The sequence below is a fragment of the Phocoena sinus genome, chromosome 13, assembly GCF_008692025.1.
Source record: "Phocoena sinus isolate mPhoSin1 chromosome 13, mPhoSin1.pri, whole genome shotgun sequence".
Taxonomy (NCBI): domain Eukaryota; kingdom Metazoa; phylum Chordata; class Mammalia; order Artiodactyla; family Phocoenidae; genus Phocoena; species Phocoena sinus.
In genome coordinates, this window is record NC_045775.1 from 24,363,252 (window position 1) to 24,385,019 (window position 21,768).

Here is a 21,768-nt window from a genome sequence, read left to right on the forward strand (position 1 = left end):
GGCAAGGATGCTTTCTGGCTGTTTGTCCAGCATTTGAAAAGGATCCCTTGTAATAAATCCCAGCATCCAAGAGGTGATTCAGTCTAAGTTTTTCTGCCTTCTATATGGCATTTTCAGTTTCATTTTATTGAATTGTTTGTTTTGAAACAGGGATGATAATTATGTTTCTTCATGGTGAGAGTTCAAGGACATCCGCCTTCAGCTCTGCCCTTCTGGTGTATTTGATTTCACTCATATAGTCATTCTATTCCTAGAGTATCCAGAGAAGATTCTTGGAACCGGATTTGTCTATAAGAATTCTGGATCCTTCTGCTTAGGAAGGGCCTTCATCCAAACTCCTAGTAATTCTAGAATATTTGTGGGTGAAGAAGATGTGGCTTAAAACATCACTTAAAATAGTTTTTGTCGGCTATTCACTTTAAGCTTCTACCACTGATCTTATAATACTCTAACTAGGGCTTTTGAGAGACTGCTTTTTAGATAGGAAAAAAGGTAGTTGCTTAGCTGTCTGTTAGCTGAAACAGTTTTATAGGTGGCACTTGATTTCTAAAAAGAAGTGAAGAATGCCTTAGAAAGAATAAGATTTGATTTGCCCTACCAAGAAGCAATAAATCTATTTATTAGCCATTCAATGTGATGGTGGATCTAATATATGTTCTGGGAGTGATGAGGCATGGCTCCTACACAGCAGAGGGAAAATAATAGGCAAATTACAAATTTGGAATGGAAACTTGACATTAAAACAGATCTTATGTTTCACTGCTTGAAACTCAGAGTTTTGGGAACTAATTATCTAGCAGCAGGTAGTAACATGGGAATGTTAAATATACATAGAAAACTCAGATACTTGAGCATGCAAAAGGGCCAGGTCAATGTATTTTTACACAAATAAAACAAGTTCAAGGTTGCCAAATATCATACTAAAACAAGAAAGAACGGTAAGTACCTATAAACCAGCAAGGATGTGCCTAACTAAGGCTAATTAACGTGCCAGCCATTACTTTTCCAGATATCACTAATGAAATACACTGTATGATTTGTAACACCAAAGCATGCTGTGATGATACAAGTTTAATGTTCTAAAATGTTCTCTTCTTTTCAGTCCTTTAACTTAGAGGTAAATTGGGGTAGCTGATACGCAGTTTGCTTTGCATTGGTCAGTCAGCAGATAAAAGGGTGCTACTTTCACAGGTTAGGGCATTGTACAAACAGTTTGTATAACTAAAATTGTGTGTATTACAACTATAGAAGAAAAAAATGTTACTCTCCAAACTAGAGTGTGATGATCAACCTGCTAAACTATCCTCATCACATTTGTAAAATGAGGATATCTGCCTTTTAGGATTATTGTCAGCAACAAATGACATAATCTCTGTAAAGAATTTAGCTCAGTACCTGGGTCACACTTACGTGTTCCATAAACACATCATAATTATTACTAATTAGCCGTTCAGGTACAGATTGCAGCACCTGAGCTTTGAGTTTAGCATTGAATTAAGAAGTAGACTATGGGGCTTCCCTGGTGGCGCAGTGGTTGAGAGTCCGCCTGCCGATGCAGGGGACACGGGTTCGTGCCCCGGTCAGGGAAGATCCCACATGCCGCGGAGCGGCTGGGCCCGTGAGCCGTGGCCGCTGAGCCTGCGCGTTCGGAGCCTGTGCTCCGCAACGGGAGAGGCCACAACAGTGAGAGGCCCGCATACCGCAAAAAAAAAAAAAAGAAGTAGACTATGTTGCATCCTTTAAGGTGAAAACATGAAAGTCCTTTTGGAACTTTTTTTTTTGTTTGTTTTGTTTTGCAGTACGCGGGCCTCTCGCTGTTGCGGCCTCTCCCGTTGCGGAGCACAGGCTCCGGACGCGCAGGCTCAGCGGCCACGGCTCACGGGCCCAGCCGCTCCGCGGCATGTGGGATCTTCCCTGACCGGGGCACGAACCCGTGTCCCCTGCATCGGCAGGCGGACTCTCAACCACTGCGCCACCGGGGAAGCCCCACCCATTTCTTAGTACTGAATTCCTCCCACCTTTTATCTATTTTCTTCTAGGTACTTTCCTGTAATATATTATTACTGGTGTACAGCAAGCTCTCCTGACCTTCTTCCTTCTTGTCTGGTTTCCTATTCCTTGTCTTTTTCTTAGGCCCACTCTCTTCCTGATTCTTATAGTAGACCCAGAAGTTTTCTTCTCTTAAGTTTTCATCGTTCATTCCAATCACTGTTGTACTGAGTACAGTTATGTGCCAGCTCTAACTTGCGCTACACTGGTACCTCCCCCTTATCTTCATCCTGCTAAACTTGAATTCTCAGTGCCTCCTGAACACATTGTGCTCACGCTCAACTGGAACATTGCCCTTGTTTGCAATGCCGTTCTTACCCGTCCATCAAGACTCAGCTACTCTCAGCTTTTGCTGACCTTAATAAGGTACATTTAAAAATAATATGTTAGGAAGGTTTATTTATATCAAGGTGATATTTATACTAGTGTTTTCAAATAATAGGCCTGCATAGTTTTCCAGAAGAGAGCCTGAATTTTGGGATTCTAAGTTTGAATATGGTATGCTATCACTTTTCAAATATTTTTACTACATGCCAAGAACTGTTATAGTATTTCTGGGCGATTTTTCAACACTAAAGTTCCTCTGTGAGTGAGGATAATTATTGAAGTGGTAAAACAACCAAAGCAGAACACTAACTTTACTTCAGTATATTATTTCTTTTGGTTAAAGACCAATAAGACCAAGATTGTGGGTTTAATCCCATGTGGGCCAGTTAACTTCCCACCAACAAATACTTTTCAGTATTCACATGAATATGACTAGTTTAGCACAAACCCATTTATCATGGTCAGTGCTGCAAGCTTCATATTCCAAGGTTAGCACATGCAGAAAATAGTACATTTTAATGGAAGCATTTAAGTTATTTGGCAAGTTTCTGTTTGCTTTTTTTTTCAGTGCAGTGCCAGAGACATACCAACAAAGTGAAATAAACGTTGCACGTAAGTTCTTTATAAATAGTATAATTCAGTTGGTGTATCATATAAATAAAAAATTCAAAAATGCAGAAGAAAGGAATAGCATAAATTTGGGAACAAGACAGACTTGGGGCCAACTCCAACAGTGGGCTATTAGGGCGAATATAGTGATGGGGCCGATGGGGCAGCTCGTTAGGTTGGCATCCACCCAGCTTCCTTCTCAAAAGGCTTTCCAGTGCTAGGCTGCAGTAGTTAGATTTAATCAAGTAGACAAATAGAAAACCCATAGGGTTTTTACCGGGAAATAATGGGCTGATAAGTGTGTACGAGAGAGATTATCCTTGCAGCTATGTTAACAGTACAGCAGAATAGATTACTGATCTTTTAAAACCACAAACACTTTCTGCTACCGTGGATCGTACTGGATCTTACCAGCAGCTTGGAAAATGCCCCTCAGAAGAGTGTATAGTTCATTCCTTCTGCACTAGACAACCAGGTCCAGTATTTGAACCCCAAGAGATAACTTCTCAAGGCTCTCTTTAATTCATGAAGCCAGCCTTTAGGAAAATGGTGTTAAAGAGGTGAGGCTGTGTTAGAGGCTCACCTCTACCCTTCTGTGCTCCTCATCCTGGACTGAGAGCCTGCTCACCTTCCACCATCTTAGGCTTCTGCCTGGACACACAGGCATTAGGGGACTGTTCTAAACTCTGGACTTGTCCAAAATCATTAGTTCTGTGTCTCATTTAAGAGCTTTTCACAACCTGTTATTTCTCCCGAATGCCTTTCTTTTTCTTCCTTTCTATGTATTATGCACATTCAGTAACGGAGAGCTTTTGTTTTAATGATCTGAAATACAGGAGTGATTCTAATGGCGGAAAGCTTAAGCACCATGGCCATCTACTTGGGAGGCTTTGTGGGTACATTGATCCTTGAATGGTGCTCTTTCAATCACATTAACTCAGCCCTTGTTTCCCATCCCTCGTCTTTAGATTGATCACATTTAAATTTAGAGAAAGATGAGATCTCTAGCAATGGAGACTACAACTTTCTTTCCGAGACAGTAAAACATAATGACTTAGAACATTTCAATGAGGAAGGAATTGAACTAGAATCATAATTCCATGTCTTCCTAGCTGTGTGACCCTGGTGATTTATTTCACATTTTATTAGTAAATGAGGGTAATAAAGCTTTACCTAACACACCGTGCTGCTGCAGTTAAATAAGATGTATATGAGAAGCTTAGCACTAACGTATAATGCAAATTATATAAGAAACAAAACACGTAAGAAATAGTATCTGACAGAGTGAACACTCAAAAAACTACTTCCTGAAAGTTGTAGTCTTTGGTACAGGGAGTAAATCATCAAAGAAATTATTCAAGAAACGATCCCAGATTTTTCTAGAAAGATGAATGTCTAGGTTGAGAGAGCCCAGTGAGTGCGCAAGATAATGAAAGGAAAACACCTACCACAAATCATAATCATGATTAAATTTCAGAATACCAGCAACAAAACAAAGATCCTAAAAGCTTCGAAAGAGGGGAAATAACATTCCAAAGATCAAAAATTAGAATGGCATCACAGTTGCCCAAAGCAACACTGGTAGAAAAAATAGAGAAAGTCCTTTAATCTTTTGGAGGAAAATGGTTTCCAGCTAAGAATTCTGAATATAGCCGAATTCTCCATCAAGTGTGAGGACAGAATAGGTGTTGTCAAAAATGTAGTATCTCAAAGTTTACCTCTCATGCACCTTTCTTAGGGTGTTAAGGGAGGATGAATTCTAACAAAATAAAGAAGTGAACCAAAAAAGATAGAAGATTCAGGAAACAAGGAAAACAGCCTAGGAAGGGAATCCCCAGGATGGTGGTGAAGGAAGATCCAGGATGGCAGCTGCACAGCAGACCTTGAAGACTACAGTCCTGATCAAAGCAGAAGCATGGAGGGTTCCACGAAGAACGTCTCCAAGAGGATGAAACTGGTAGATTGTCTGGTGTGTGTGAATGTACTGGAAGGAGATTTGTACTTCTGGCTAAGTTTGGGGATGAACTAATGGCAGGTCTCTAGAAAATTAAGCAAAGGGAACAATAAGGCCGTTATTAACTCCAGGGAAAATGATTAGTAGCACAGGAAAAAAATGTAATAGTTACTATACAACTACATTGTGAATATCTGCCTTGTTTTTTAAAGTAAACACTAAATATTGACCCTATCAGTATTATGATATAACTGTATTAGGGCCATGGAGGAAGGGAGGAATGGGGAGAAATGCTACAAGAAATGCTACAAAAATCCTCATTTTTCATAGTAGGAAGTTGATAGATAACAGGAAAAATATTTAAAAAACTTAGGAAATATCAGTGTAGGCATTTTACGTAGCTATATGGAGGTAAACATGAGAATAAACAGCTTAAAATGTTAGAAATGATTATCTTTGGGGAGTGGCATTACAGGTTAGGGAGGAACTGGGCAGGTGATTGCTTTTTATATTGACTAGAAGCCACGATCATTACTAATGTTCATCAGTATGGTTCTCCTCTCACTCCATATGTGTCCAAGCTCCCTTCCAGCTAGTCAGGACCATAGGACCAGCTCTGGCCTAGGTAGAGCTGAAGAGGTGTGTGTCGTTTCCGGGCTACGACCCTGCGACCATTCAGATTCTCCTTCGGAAGCAGGCCTCAGCAACCCGCAAGGGACAAGGACAGACAGGAATGAATTCAGTAGTCTGGAAATCTTCCCTCTGTTCTTTAGAACTGTGACTTCTTAGCTCAGAGAAGACTAAGAGAAGATTAGGCAAACTTTTCTGGAGAGGGCCAGATAGTAAACATTGTAGGCTGTGCAGGCCATAGTTTCTTTTGCAACTGCTTATCTCTGCTGTTGTGGTGCAAGTGAATAAGGGCCTGTGTTCCACTAAAACTTTATTTATGGACACTGAAATTTGAATTTGATGACTTTCATGTGTCATAAAATATGTTCTTTCGATTTTTTCCCCAACCATTTAAAAATGGAAAAAAACATTCTTAGCTCACAGGCTGCACAAACAGAGGTAGAATTGGCCAACCCCTGCTCTAAATATTCAAAGAATTGTTACTCACAAAAGCTAATAGTGATCTCAGGTGGCCTTGGCCAGCAGCAGCTTGAAGCAGGGTTTCAGTTCCCAGCCAGAGACTGAAGTCAGGCCGGGGCAGTGCGAGCACTGAATCCTAGCCGCTAGACCACCAGGGACCCCAGTGGCCAGTGACAAGGCCCTGGCCCTTCGGCTTTGCAGAAGAGAATTCCCACAAAGATGGAAAGTAGTGAAACATGTAAAGTGTTTATTAGGAGGAAAAAGAGTACAGTATGTGGGGAAAGGCACACGGGCAGACTCTGAGAGAGAGGAGTGCCCTCGTGGTCGTTTCAGTCACTTACATGGGGCATTTCTTCCGGGTTTCCTTTGGCCAGTCATTTTGATTTACCTGGTTCTGAGTCTGTATTTGGTATATCTCAGGATCCTCCCATGTGTGTCCATGCATCTCTCAGCCAAGATGGATTACAGCGAAGAGGCCTATGGGTAGCCTTGATATCACTCCCCTTTTGACCTCCATGGAGCTTTCTAGTCGGCAAGGTCTCCTTGACTTTGAGAAAGAGAAATATATGGTGTCTTATCTGGGCAGGGCCCAGCCTCCTCTCTCAATTGTCCAGCTATTTTCATCTTGGAGTATTGGTCCACAGGGAATGAACTCCAGCTGTTCACCCTGGGGGGGGCCTATCTATCTCCTGACTCAATAGTATCATACTGTTTGTTTTTAGGAGACAGAACTAAAACTGAGAAGTAGGAGTCCCCAGGGAATCAATTTCAGTCTCAAATTTCCTCACATAATGAGAGCATTTCTACAAATTAGAGCTGCCTACAATGAAAAACGCTGCCCCAAGGTGTCCCTGTGCTTGAAAGCTTCACCCAGAGGTGGGAAGGCCCACTTGGTGTCCATGCACCCCTTTCATTCTTATATTTCATGGCCCTGTAAGACGATTAAGAGGAATCATTCTGATAAAGCTGTTTTAATGTTTTCCAAAGTACACTCACTTCCCACTGGTTTTAGGACAGTGCTTAGAAAAATTTAGACTAGATCGTGTGTGTGTGAGGGGTGAGGGTGGGGGAGGCCATAAGTATTTTAAATTAAGCATTTGTGGTGCCAGGGTTTGCAAAGACGACTTGCTAGCTTAAACATGTTTGCACACAGCAGTATTTTCTAATTTAAATTCAGTCCATCTCCAAACAGCCCTAGCCTAGACTAGCTGAAGGTATAAACTTCATTTTCATCTCATTAGGCCACCTGGAAGCTGCAATCAGTGAGTAGTCTTGAAGTCAATAGTCTGTCTGCTTCATTAAAATGTTAATTTCATGGCTTTAATTCTCTTTGTAAGATGTACCACTGCAGGACACTATATGCAGATTTATTCTAAAGCAGACAGTTTGCACGTCACATTTTAGTATATTTATTTCTCCAGATTTCTGTGTATTGCTATTTTTAGGAATTGCTTTCATGTTTAAAAAAGTGTTTAAACATCTAAGATATTTAAGGCAATTTCAGCCTAGCAAAATTAATTTTTAAATAATTCTGAAAGCTACTTTCCTCATCAGTGACATAAATCCCACTTCTTGGAGTGAAATATACATCCCTTTTTTCCCCCTATGGCTCTGAATCTCCACCTTTAAAGAAAGATTCAATAGCAGTTTTGGTGAACAGTCAGAATGAATCTAGATAGTGCCAGGCAGAAAAATGGATGAGCAAAATCTTTTGTCATGTGAAGTCTTCTCAGTTATCTTTTATGTTTTGAAAGTGCCAATTTAAATACCAAGTTCACATTTTTACTCCTCAAAATCTTGAGTTCTGACTGATTTCCCACAAGGGAACGTTAATCAAGAGATAACGAAGAGGCTGCTGCTGCACTGACAGAAACTAAGGCCCCCTCGCAGTCAGTGCCCAAACCAGTAATCAGAATGACTGCACTACACAAATGCAGACGACAGTGCTGTAGGGCCTGGACCCTTGTGGGTATCTTGGACTCTTCCTTACACACATGTGCCAGTACCTCTACATCTTGCTGATTTTCCTCATAACTATTTTCTCCTCTAGGTCTCCCTTGCAGACTTCCTTTCCTTTTCTGATCTCCCGTGGAAAGACCATTCCCCAAAGTTCTGTCCTCTGCTGTCAGCTCTTTTCTCATTATAGTCTCTCCCTTAGAATATACCTCCATGCTGTGACTACCACTATCATCTGTTTGCTAATGATTCTCAAATTTATGCTTCTGACTAACCTGTCTCCTGAGGTCTGACCTACCTGGATCTCCAGTAGGTAGAGACACTTTATCTAGAAGTGTCTCTATCACCCCAAATATAATATTTCTAATACCAAACTACTTACTTTCTTCTCAGCTTCTCCATTTCTGTTCATCACTGCCACCATTTTTATATATTCATCAAGCCAGAAGTATTCTGGGAGATGGCCCACAAGGATTTAATGTAGAAAATAGAAGAATAGTTCATCTCTTCCTTTTGATGAATGCACCAAATGTATTTTGTACTAGGCCCACTGAATAGAGTTAAGTACTTCTTAGCCCAAGCATACCCATAAGAGTCTCTTCCCATTAACAATGACCCAGTGAAATTATAGTTCTCTCTCAGTCATGTACCTTCAACTTCCACTATGGCCACCATGCAGAGATTTATGTTATTCATCTTTAGGCATGGAGGATGGGGGGTTACTTTGATCAAGAGTTTCCAAATCATTTGAAGTTTTTTATTGAAATGAACATAATTCCCAGACAGTCCTGAAATTACTCTGTTCTCAAGCTTCATAAGATAAAAGGTAACTCTAAATAAAATAAAATTCAAAAAAAAAAAAAAGATAAAAGGTAGCTCAGGTCATCACCCCAGGGCTATGGGCTGCTTATGGGCTATAAATAGACCTGCCTTAGTGACTTTTTTAAATAGTTTAGCAAGTGGCATTCCACTTTGTGTTTCTTGGATAAGTAGCTCGTGCAACTCTTTTCTCAGCTACATGACTGAGTGTCAGATACAACTGGGCTTATAATTCAGATCCAGTGAGAAAAGCAAACACCCAATTTTCTGTCCAGTCTTGATACGATCATCACTAATTGTCCCAGGTGACTGGGATATATAAGTCATAAGTTTAAAGCCACGTAAGTTTAAAGTCACCGTTTTAAGATATTATTTAAAATCTCATACTGATACTTGAATGAAAATGATTATTAACAAGGCTAAGACATTTTTATTAAGCCAGTTATGATAGTTAATTATCACTCACTCAGCAGATATTGAATGTCTATAATGAGACAGCATCGAACTAAGTGCTATATGACATACAAAGACATTGTTAATACTCAGACATTACTCTTGAGGAACCTGTACAATCTAGTAAAATTTCTGACTGAGTTGGTGAGTTAAAAAAAGAAAATTGTAAGAACTACAAGATTAAAAGCTTTCTGCTTCCATATAATTCAGTGATGAATTCCTAAGGTCAGTTTTTGGAAGTCTCAAGTATTAATGCTTATGTAGGTATTCATAGGGGTCTAGAGCTGATTCTATGACTACTTTTAAGCCATTCTAGACACTAGTAAGATCAAGAATGATTTTTCAGGGAACACACACACACACACACACACACACACACACACACACACACACACACACACACACACACACCCCAGAGTAGGAACAGCTTAGTTTGACATTGAAACCGACTTTGACCTTGGAACTTGGGGCAGGATACAACATACACACACACAGTTAAGTGATCTCTAATAAGCTGCATCCACAGCAGTACGTGAGAGAAATATACTAAGTCAGCCTTAGAATGACTGAGCTTTTTTTCTAGACTGAAAGATACCAGAATATAAGGTTAGCCTTCATTTTAAATGTGCAAGCTAGCGAGTCTTACTGAATGTATTTTGCTATCAAGTTGCCTTTCCGAACTTCCTCGGTGTGGGCAATAAGAAAGGTGGAGGCCAAACCTACAGAGAGATTTGAAGACAGTCAAGTCAGAGAGACCCAAAGTCATACTGTAGCTCCAGCTGAGCCAGGTATAGAGTATTTCTATTTCTTTAGAGAGAAAAGGAAATATTGCCCCAAGAGTCACTGATGGATTTTCATGAGAATGATGGATAGTAGCAGCACCATAGAGATAAAACTACAGACAGAGATGAATGAACCACAAGAGAATATTCATTTATATGGTCATCCTCCTCACTTATAAACCTTCAGTTTTCTCTGCTAGGCAGGATGTAAGAGATACTTTACTAAAACGAGGTTTATTCATATTAAGTAGCAAATTTACTCATAGCAATGTACATTCACTGGAATAAAAGATAACCTGGGGCTTCCCTGGTGGCGCAGTGGTTAAAAATCTGCCTGCCAATACAGGAGACACGGGTTCAAGCCCTGGTCCTGGAAGATCCCACATGCTGTGGAGCAGCTAAGCCCATGTGCCACAACTACTGAGCCTGCGCTCTAGAGCTGTGAGCCACAACTACTGAGCTTGTGTGCTACAACTGCTGAAGCCTGCGTGCCTAGAGCCTGTGCTCCACAACAAGAGAAGCCACTGCAATGAGAAGCCTGCTCACCGGAACGAAGAGTAGTCCCCGCTCACCACAACTAGAGAAAGCCCACGCGCAGTAACAAAGACCCAGTGCAGCCAAAAATAAAATAAATAAAAACATTAAAAAGATAACCTAGTTTACCCTAGGAATGTGATAGACCATACCATTTCTCACTTTATTACAGGTCAATGAAGGAACCATTTTAAAGTTCACATAGGAGCCCCTAATTCTTTCGAATAGAATTAGGTATTCATAATCATACGTAGAAGAGTAATGGAAAACTTTTCCATTTCAGAAACACAGGCAAGAAAATATACCATAGCCCAGTCCTTTTCCATTGGCCACGTTCTCAATTAGAACAGTGTGTTTCTTCCGCTCTGGGTAAATGTTGATTAATTGATGTTTTGTTTGTAATGTGTTTCAGAAATGGAAAGAATTTCAGTTATATTTGCAGTGTAATAAAATTAAGATATTTAAGTTGTCTAAAAGGCTTTTGCTGCCAAACAACTTCTTGAGAGACTTTTAAAAAGATAACATAAAGACCAATTATATTTTTCTAGATCTTAACTTTTAAAAATGTGCTTATTGAGAATACCAAAGTACAATTTGGGGGCCTGCGCTCCAGTCCTTTTATGAAATGGAAAGAGCTAACTAAAGCTAGAAGGCAGGAAACCTAGCTTCTAAATTTAGTCCTTTTATTCAGCCAAACCCTAAGCTTCGTCCTTTTATTCAGCCAAACTCTAAGCCTCTTTGAAAAATGATTTAATCTCTCTGATCTTCAGTTTACCAAACTGAAAATGAGAAATCCTGAACTGCCTCCCTATATTAAATTCTTGACCCTGACCCCAGGGCTTTAGAATCAGATTGACCTAGGTTAAAACCATCACTTTGTCCCTTACTGGCTTTGTAACCGTGTACAAATTACTTAACCTGGGTCTCAATACCCACTTCATGGGGTTATTGTGAGTATCAAATAAGGTATGAGGAAGTACATAGCCTACTGTTTGCATTTAGTTTCTTTCTTTTATTTTCTTAGGTTTCGTAATACAGAGGAATCATTTTTCTAACAGGTACCTGTATGAATAGTAGATCCAAAGCAATGTGGAGAATACAAAGAGAGAAAGACATGCAGCCTGCCCTTGAGTATATGATCTAATCCGAGAAATATGATTTTGACAAAAACAGTTTAAACTAGAAAAATGGTAAGCGCTATAAGAGAAGTTCACAGAAAGAGCTGTGGAATTTAGAGAAGGGAGACAATATATACGTTATCATCAGATCCCAGAGTTCAGATGACTGGGAGAAAATAAAACATAACCTTTGAATGTTATGAGATGTTATCATCTAGTGATGATAACAAACCACGGTGATGTATGTGTACATTGGAAGTGAATGTTGCCCATCCACGTTGCATCAATTTGTATTGAAAAGATAATGGATGTTGATAAGCTTCACTGAGAAGGGAGCATCATCACTTCTGAAGTATTCATGCCAAAATGCATAACGTGGATTAAATCATGAGGAAACATGAGACAAACCAAATTGAGAGACCTTCCAGAAAATAATTGTCAACATTGGTTCCTGGATTGGATCCTGAACCAGAAAAAGGAAAACAGTGGAAAAATTGGAAAAGTTTGGGTAAAATTTGATCAACAGATTAGCTAACAGTAAAGTATCAATGTTAATCTGGTTTTATTTAATTGTACTATAGTTGTATAAGATACTAACATTTGGGGAGGGTGGGTGAAGTTTACTGGAAGTCATTTTAGTACTTTGAAACATTTTTTATAAACCGAAAATTATTCAAAGTAAAATTTTTAAAAAAGAGAATAGATCCTCATATAAATCCTTTGCAGATGAAGATAGCTCAAGTAAAGATCTGTTTTAGATTCAGATGTGAGAATTAAAGGGGAGCTGAGCAGTCACAGCAAAGCTGTTTCTAAATTTTAAAATATTTTGACAGGTTTCAGTTGACTCACAACCCAAAACGAAAACGTTGCACATAAAAACCAGAGATCTAAATAATCGCATCTCAGAATTTGTAGTACTCCAGTTTAGAATAAGGTTTACTGGCCAAGATAAACCATCCGCTCCCCTCTGCCATCCCATGATGTGTATTAACATTATAGTGTTCCATGGCAGTGGGGATTGAGCTTTAAATCCTGCTTCAAAAATGCTGTTAGCTCTTCCCTTCTAAATGTGCGATTATTTGAGTAGATAGGATAGCTAATTTAGATTCTTTAATTGGGGGGGGGCCTGATTTGTGTTTTCTACTGTCCATTAATTACTTAAAAGCACTTATTACTTAATGCAGACCTGGGGTTCAGAGTTAATCATACTCCTTAGTTTATAGGACCTTGTTGTTGGTCTTGAGCAAAGCTTCTCTTTTGTCTTTATTGTTTTTTATTTATTCCACTTTTTCCTGTACCCTACTCCTATTCCTTCCTTCTTTCATAGGAATTCTGATACATGGAATGTGTATCCTTTTGCTTCTATTGTTCCTATAAAATTTTTGGTGTGTTTTGTATTCCTGCATTTTTAAGTTTACACAAATTAGACTGTTTAATATCTCATTGTTTCTTGCTTTTTCACTTAGCATTTTGCTTTTAAAATACATTCATGTTTGTTAACCAAAATTTTAGAAAAGGGGACTTGATTGAAATAAGAAGGTGTTTATGTGAGGTTTATTAGGACTGCAGCCCAGGAGCTACAGATTCAAGAAGCACTTGAATTGTGTTCTGCCAGACTACAAAATGGGGGAGGTTTATAAAGGCAAAAACCACAAGGTTACAGTTACATGAATTGTTTATCAAGAATTATAATTGGAGCTGGCAAGAAGTAAGGATGCTTGTTAAGTAAGGATTGGTTGGGATCCAAAATGGTTGCATAGTTACAGGGAGAGACCTTGAGACCATAGTGGTGCAGCTGGCAGGTGTTGTTCTGAATGTGATTGGTGGTATCCTTGGGTCTTGTACAGTTCAAAGAAAGTTCAAGTTCTCAGTGGTGCAGAGGCATGTCTGAGACCAGATCCTAGTGGCTGCCTGATTCCATTCTTGTATGCCTGAATTGTGATTCCTCCATTATAACTTCAGTTTGTCATCATGCTGTTAAACGTGTATCTAATCCTTGGCTTCTGACTACTGTCTTCTTCATGGTGTGTCCCTTCCACATCTCAGTTATTGAGGCTCCCAAAGACAGACATCCAAGGTAGCCTCTAACTCTCCCCATCACAAAAGCACTGCTGTTATGCTCTCTTTTGTAGCCATGTGATACATGTCCGAGAGTATGAACTGCTGAGGCAGAGGATTAGGTAGCCTTAATTTGACTAGATCCACATTGCTCTCCAAAAGGGTTACTCCCCTCTAAACTCACTCTGGCAGTGCTTGAGGGTACCTGTACCCTCTCACTCCTACCAGCATTTGGTATTATCCAGCTTTCTACTTTCTGCCAGTCAGATATGTGTACAGTAGTACCTTATTGGTGTTTTGTTTGCATTTGTCTGATTACAGAGGATTTTCATGTGCCAGTTAGGTTTCTGCATTTCCTTTTCGATGTTTATACCTTCTGTTTTCCTATTGAGATTACTATAGTGACTTACTGATTCATACTAGTTCTTTTTGTGTTATAGATATTAATCCCTTGTTCAGTTTTAAATATTGCAAATATGTTCTTATTCAATTACATATTCATTGAACAGAAACACTTAATGTAATCAAACTCATGAAAAATTTTTTGCCATATAATTTATGCTCTTGAAGTTTATTTTTAATAAAACCTTTCTTGCCACTTGATCAGAAAAATAGTCTCCATCTTCTTATGTTAAATATATAACTACCTCTTACATTTAAATTTTTGTCATCTCAAGCCCTCCTTTATTTATTTGTTTATTTTTGGCTGTGTTGGGTCTTCGTTGCTGCACGCGGGCTTTTCTGTAGTTGCGACGAACGGGGGCTACCCTTTGTTGTGGTGCACGGGCTTCTCATTGCGGTGGCTCCTCTTGTTGCAGAGCATGGGCTCTAGGCACACGGGCTTCAGTAGTTGTGGCTCGCGGGCTCTAGAGCGCAGGCTCAGTAGTTGTGGCGCACAGGCTTAGTTGCTCCGCGGCATGCGGGATCTTCCTGGACCAGGGCTCGAACCCGTGTCCCCTGCATTGGCAGGTGGATTCTTAACCACTGCGGCACCAGGAAAGCTCTCAAGTCCTCCTTTAAATGTGTTGTTGTTGAGGACACAGTTTTATTTTTCTCCAGCACTATGTATTAAGCAACCTGTCATTCCCTCATTGATTTGTGATGTCATCTTTGTTGTACATTAAGTTCCCATATATCCATGAGAATGGCTTTGAACTCTGTTCTCTATTGCATTAGTCTTTTTTTTTTTTTTTGAGGCATCTGATGTTTGTTGTTCTGTAACTACTTGATTCTTTTAGGATGTAAAATGCTGTTTCTTCTAAATTTCAAGGAACTGGTTCATGCGTATGTTAAACCAGAATATTCTTCTTGCTTTCAGAACTGTTTAGGCATTTCAGCCCACAGCGATCTTGTCCTTCTCTGAACTCGTAGTACTCATTTTCCATGACACTCACTTCTCTTTAAAATTTTGTATTAACTTTTATTAATTTCCCTTGTTATTACTTAACTTTTCACATGATTATATCTTATATTTCCACATCTTTGAGTCTTCCGTAGTAGCTGTAGCTAGCACAGGATCTGCGATCGTCATCATAGCCATGATTTACTGAGCACTTACTAGACTTTTCATCAGTACCTTTGATTTGATGGATGTATGTCTTAACTGAATTGTAAGCACATAAGGACAATGACTGACTTAAAGGATGTAGGACAGACATCCAGTTTCTAGATGTACTAATTGAACACAGTCATATCTTCTGCAGCAGGACGTTTTCCCCCCCAATCATTAAACTTTGTGTTACATCTGAATCTCTCCATGTTGAAAAAAAAAGTTTTAATTTACCTATTTTTTCTTTCCCTTTGTATTTTCAGTAATTGCATTTTACTGTTTTCCTTAATGAACCAAGAGAAAAGCAGTTGTGGTAAACAAATCATGTGCAGGGGAAAGCAATATATTATAATTAGGATTCCATTATCATTTAATTAGGCATTCCATTACTGAATTGGTGTCTCTGGCTTCCCCTGGTCTCTAATTCTGAAACAAATTCTTCTTTGTGGACAAATATTAGCCTGTAATAATTAGAGGATTCATCTATGCTTAGGCTTTTTATTAAATCTCTTTCTGATTAAGATAGCTCCCCAAGTACAGACTGATTTAATTTAATATGATTTATCCACTTGTATATCAAGGTCTGGTGGAAAGTGTTTTTAACACCAGAGCATTAGGAATATTAAGATCATCTTTATATTCACAGATCTTTCAGGTATTTAAGATCTTGCTCTTTGAATAGTTCTATAAACCAAGGTCTGATGTCACTGCTAAATTCAAGAATGTCACACGTGCTGTAACAGCCTGTCATTGAACAGGAGACTTAGTCTGTTTCAAATTAAAATACTGACCTTATATATTCTTATGTTCCTTTGGTTTGGGAATCAGTTTTCATCCCAACTAGTTGGTTCACCACATTAAATATGTCTTTTCTGTTTTACCAGAAGTTCAGTTTTAATAGAAACAAGCATTGTAGATGAATATTCTGAAATGAGGGCCTCCATGGACATGAGTGTAACTTGTCCTTTTTTTTTTTTTTTAAACTCCTTGGACTTGACCATTATTGCGTCCTCACCCTTTACTTTCTTTCTGCTTTTCCTCTATTTTTCATTGATGGACATTTAATAGTTATTGAAATTAATTTTGCTTGGGGTCTTTTTACTTCTTTCTTAATCAACTTTCCCCCAACATTCCTCCCTTACTTTATTCAAGTCTGGCCTCACCACTTGCTCTTATAACCTTGTCTAACCCTTTTGTCCAGCTTTTTTTATTTTTTGTTCTTTTAGCCCTTCCTCTTCCCCACTATGTGTGCAAGAGAAAGTTTACATTGCTGTCTCCATGTGAATGTGACTAAAGCTATGTGAATTAACTGTATGAAGCCAAAGCATATATTCTAAGTTGCTGCAGCCAGAAAAACCCCTGAAAATACTGTCCCTTTTTTGTGATATCAAGAAAGTCCATTATGAAGCAAACCAAATGATGTGTTCTGATCATAATTTAGCTCCAGTTTCTGGAAATCCCAGGGAGGGGAGGGGTGAATGTGTGTGTTTGTGTACACACATGTTCTCAGTTGAGTAGGAGAGGGGGGGCGGACCATGAGGGCAGAAGGAAAGGCAGTCCAGCGTCCTGTGACTTCCGAGTTCCCATTTCCTGCCGAGCCCTTTGATTACCAGCTCCCTGAGAGTTGCTGACTCTTCCTTTTGCCTCTCCATCACCCTCCTCTGCCCCTTGTGAACTATTCTGTTTGGAAACAGTGGTTTGGTAGGAACCTGTGTCCGTAGGGCAAAAGCTGATAGAAGGTGCTTTGGAGTCAGGGCTGGAAGTGGAGGGATCTCAGACCAAGTCAGGCTAAGATTCTTAACAGGTCTGGGCGTGGTGTGAAGGACTCTAAGCAGCTTGTCTGGTCAGCGGGGGGAGGGGGTCGATGAACTCGTTAGCAGGCCACATGAAATAACAGGATGAAATACTGCGGTCATTTGCAGAAGAGACCCCCTGGGAAGAGGTCAAAGTAGAAATAGGTGTCATGTAAGTAAGGCAGCGGTTACTGTACTCAGGGTAACGTCTGCACTGATGGAAATGCCAGCTCTGCGAGAATTTTTCAAGCAAGTGAGAACCCCATGTGTCTCATGGACAGAAAGAAAAATAGCACAGTAGAGAAATTACAAGGCTTTCTTTGAGGAGATTGGTGGTTTGCTTTAAAGACATATTTTTGGAGTTGATGAGGAAACGAATGCTTCTACTGTAATTCTTCAATTAAGGAAGAGGCAACATTCCAGCAGGCTTAATGAAGTGTCTTTTGTTGATAGAGAGAAATGATACAGAAAGCACTCAGTATTGCATTACATAATTTCAGGAAAGAATTTCAGTTTAAATATAGCATTATATACTTAGCATTGTCAAATATGCCATAAACTAGAAAATATTCATCTGGGGGTTTGGAGGTAGTGGGAGAGGGGGAATATCAAACTCACTCAGCTCTATGCACATTGAATAGACCCCTAGCTTCCTACCCTTGTGGCAGCCTGTAGATGTCCTAATGTTGGTCACTTAGCTCCCTTGCCCTACTCTTACTGCCCCACACGTGTGACCTTGATTCCCAGTACATCACCTGAAACCTTCTGTCATCTCAGGTTGCCCAAAACCCGTGAAGAATACTGGTGCTTTAACAATAATATAGCAGTGTTTGCACAAATAGAGTTAGAGAATGGCAGAAGCGCAGAGTATCTGAGGCTTAAATTAACAAAGAATGTCTGATGCTCACAGAAGAACAAAAGCATAAACCCCTGTCTTCCTTCTCTTCTCAGGTCTGGAGGATCATTAATCACAATTACTGTCGAGTGACAGCCTCCCAGTACCTCTTTCTCCTGCAGGCTGTTAGCAAAGGCTCTATTCTCAGGTACTCTTCCTGGCAGAAATATACCACAGAGGGAGGCTCAGCTCAGTTTCCCTTTTTCTGCTCATTCAATGTATTCAGTAAACAGCTATATACCGAGCACACTGAAGAAGCACTGGGGATATGCCAGTGAGTAAAAGCGACAAAATTACTACCCTGTGGTGCTTTCATTTTAGCAGGAGGAAAACGGGCGGTAAACAAGTAAAACATATAGGATGTCCGATGATGAGGCCTATAGAGGAAAAATAAATCAGGGAAGAGGAAAGCCTGCTATCTTAAATAGGGTCCTTGGGGCCTCCCTGAAAAGGCGAATCTGGGGGAAGAACATCTCAGGTGGAGAAACAGCTCGGGTCCTGGGAGCGTGTGTGGTGTGTTCAAAGGAGAACACAGAACTCAGTGCGGCGGGAGCAGCTAGTCTGGTGGGCAGCAGAAGAAAACGAGGGCTGAAGGGTAGCAGGTCGCCAGGTGAGTGTAGGATTTTGGCGTTTTCCCTGCATGAGATGGGGTGAGGAGACCAAGGTGGGTTATAATGTAGTGAGTAACATTCTGAAAGGATTACTCTGGCTGCTGTGCTGAAACGAATCTGTAGGAGGGAGGGCGGTCAGAGAAACCAGTTAGAAAGATATTTGCAATAATCCGAGTGGGAGGTGGTAGCTTGAGGTAAAATTGGGGAGGTGGCGAGAGCTGGCTAGACTCTGCATCTATTTTAAAGTAGAGCCAATAGAACCTTGTGATGGAATGCATGTGGAGTATATGAGAGAGAGGAAGCAAGGATGACTTCAGGCTTCTTGGTCTGAACTAGAGGAAGGACAATTTTGCCTTTAATTGAGACAGAGATGGTGGGAAGCACGGGTTTGTGGGGAGAGACCAAGAAGAAGTTCCATTGGGGCCATGTTAACCTTGAGATACTAATTAGACATCCAAGGGGAGATGCCAAGTTAGTAGTCAGATATATGAGTCTGCAAGGGAAAGAGGCAGGATGGAGGTACAGATTTGGGAGGCATCAGCACATATTTGGTACTTAAAGCTTTAAGACTGGAAGAGATCACCTCGGGAATGAGTGCAGATAAACTAATAAAATCCAAGACTTGAGAGTGATCAGTGAGTCAGGAAAAGCACCAAGAGAGTAATATGGGAAGGAAACAAGGTAAAATAGTTTTTCAAGGAGGAAGAGAGTCATTGGATTTGTTTTTTTTTGAAGGTCACTGATGACTTTGATAAGAACAGTTTTGGTGGAGTGGTGAGGGCAAAACTTAACGGGCATAGGTCCAAGAGAGAGATGAGAGAGGATTGAAGATGGTGAGTATAGACAAAGCAAGACGTTTAGCTATGTAGGTGAGCAGAGAAGTGAGCAGTAGTTAGGAGGACACGTGGCAAGAGGGAATGACAGGAGGAATTATACCCATGTTGATAGGCAAGACAGGAGTGATTGGTTATTGCTGAAGAAATACCATCATCAAATATCACTGGAGTAGACAGGATGATAGAGCACATAGGTGGAGGGAATTGGCATTGAATAGGAGTATGGACAGGTCATCCATATAAAGAAGAGTAGGCAAAGTATATGGACTTACATGCAAGTAGGTGGGTAGATGGGGTGGTAAGAGTTTGTAGAAGTTTCTTATGATTTATTTTCTCAGAGAAATAGGATGAGAATGAGGGATGATGAGGAACTGTAGTGGAGGTTTAAAAGGAAAACAAAGGCGTGAAATAATCAAATCTGGGCAGTTGGGACACAGAATGGACTAAAGAAATAGGTATGATTGCCAAGAAGTAGAGGGCCAAGTTTTGGCTAATAATCACAGATTTACCAAGGACTCCCACTAGTCTCCATTCCCAGCCAAAAAATCAAATACTCCCCCCAAAACACGTACCCATCCAGTAGGCTCAAGTGAGTTTCTGGGTGAGGAGGCAGCAAAAGGAAAAACCTCCAGTAGCCAGAGGGGTTATGTAGGTGTGTGAAGTGAAAGGGAGTGCAGAACCTTAGGAACCGAGCATTCAAATCCAGTCTCATTTATTGGCTCTGTGGAGCTATGGTGGAAAATTTTTACCAGGGAAAGGTAAATTATAGGTCAGGAGGACTAAATCAGATTTCTTTCTGGTTATGTCTTAAGACTGGTTGCATGGTTAAGACTTCTTGAAATCTACTCATATCCAAGTATGGATCATCTTGTTTAAAGTACTGAAATGAGACCCTTCCCTGTTCAGTAAAGGGGGAGAGAGCGCTAGATTACAGAGCAGGAGCCTCTGGACGCGCAGAGGGGGAGTAGTGACTACCTCTCCATCAGCCTTCTGCGCAGTTCTGCCCAGGCCCGGCCCGGTCTACAGCCACTGGGTGTGAGTAACTCAGAGCGGTGCGAGGTAATCTCAACGCAAGTGTCCCACCTTCTGTGCCGCTGAGAAGGTGCTGCTGTTGAGTTGCTGTGGCACATGAGGGGATTGGTGCTCTGTTTTGGGTGGTGGTAGAGGGAGTACTTGGCCGGGGGGGATGGTTACAATGGGTATGTTAAACCAGTTCCCAAATGTTTTATAAGTTTCTGTGTCATGGTGTTGGTTAAAAGCAGAAATTAATCCTCCAAAATCTGAACTATTAAACAGATTAGATGCTATACTGTTTTAATATTGAAGGGTACAAGGGTGTGTATGTGTGTGCTTTGATTGATAAACCTGAAGCCCTGCTCCCACTGTGGTGATCTAATATATTTATTAGAGAGCTCTGCTTCTAAAATATTGGTCTCAAGACACGTTGTCTCCCACTTGTCATCTTTATTCTTTTCTGTGTCAATCCTAATTGATTTGTAACTGCTTCAGAATTATGTTGATTCAACCCTTTCCTTTCTAGATAGTAGCAAGAAAACATTTCAGATATTTGTGACCCTGAAAGAAATTAGGGTGGTAGAAATTTTTAAATGTCAGGTTGCACTAAGCGTAATTTCTTAATTAGGGAATTATATTAGCCAAGAAAGGAAAAAAGGTGCAAAACAATAATGCAAAGCTTATTGATATGTCAGTGTTTATTTGAATGACTAGGAAAATGTTTCCAATAAAATGCTAATACAAAAAAATCATTAAAAATTAGTGCATGTGAATAAATTTTGGACTTGTTTCAAACTTTAAATACTGTGTTTTCTAACATTTTGGTTTGATGAGAATCCAGTCAGCATAAATAAAGCTCTATTTGGACTATAGCGGATATTACAGATTTGTTATATCACTTAAGTATTTTAGAGTTCATATTTGAAAAGCTTTAAAAAAACAACTTGTAGAGGTACAGTCTACTTGCCTTGAAGTGCAAGTACATTTTAACTGTACAATTAGATACGTTTTAATAAATGCAGTCTCATAACTACCACCATAATCGAACTACAGAACATCCCATCACCCCTAAAAGTTCTCATATGACCCCATTTGCAGTCAGACCTCTCCTCTGAACCCCCCAGTCCCTAGAAACTGCTCATCTGCTGTCCCTATAGTTTTGCCTTTTCTAGATTTTTATATAAATGGAATTAAATGGTATGGAGTTAACTGTATCTGGCTTCTTTCACTTAGCATAATGCTTTTAAGTTTCGTCCATATTGTTTTATGGATCAGTTTATTCCTTTTTATGGCTGAGTCGTATTCCACTGCATGGAATATGC

At 40.0% G+C, this 21,768-nt stretch overlaps 1 protein-coding gene across 8 annotated transcripts in view; it reads left to right on the forward strand.

Moving 5' to 3' along the window:
• The window catches only part of LCLAT1 (lysocardiolipin acyltransferase 1), a 198,860-nt gene that overhangs the window by 143,273 nt on the left and 33,819 nt on the right, over nt 1-21,768 (forward strand). The window lies entirely within an intron of this gene.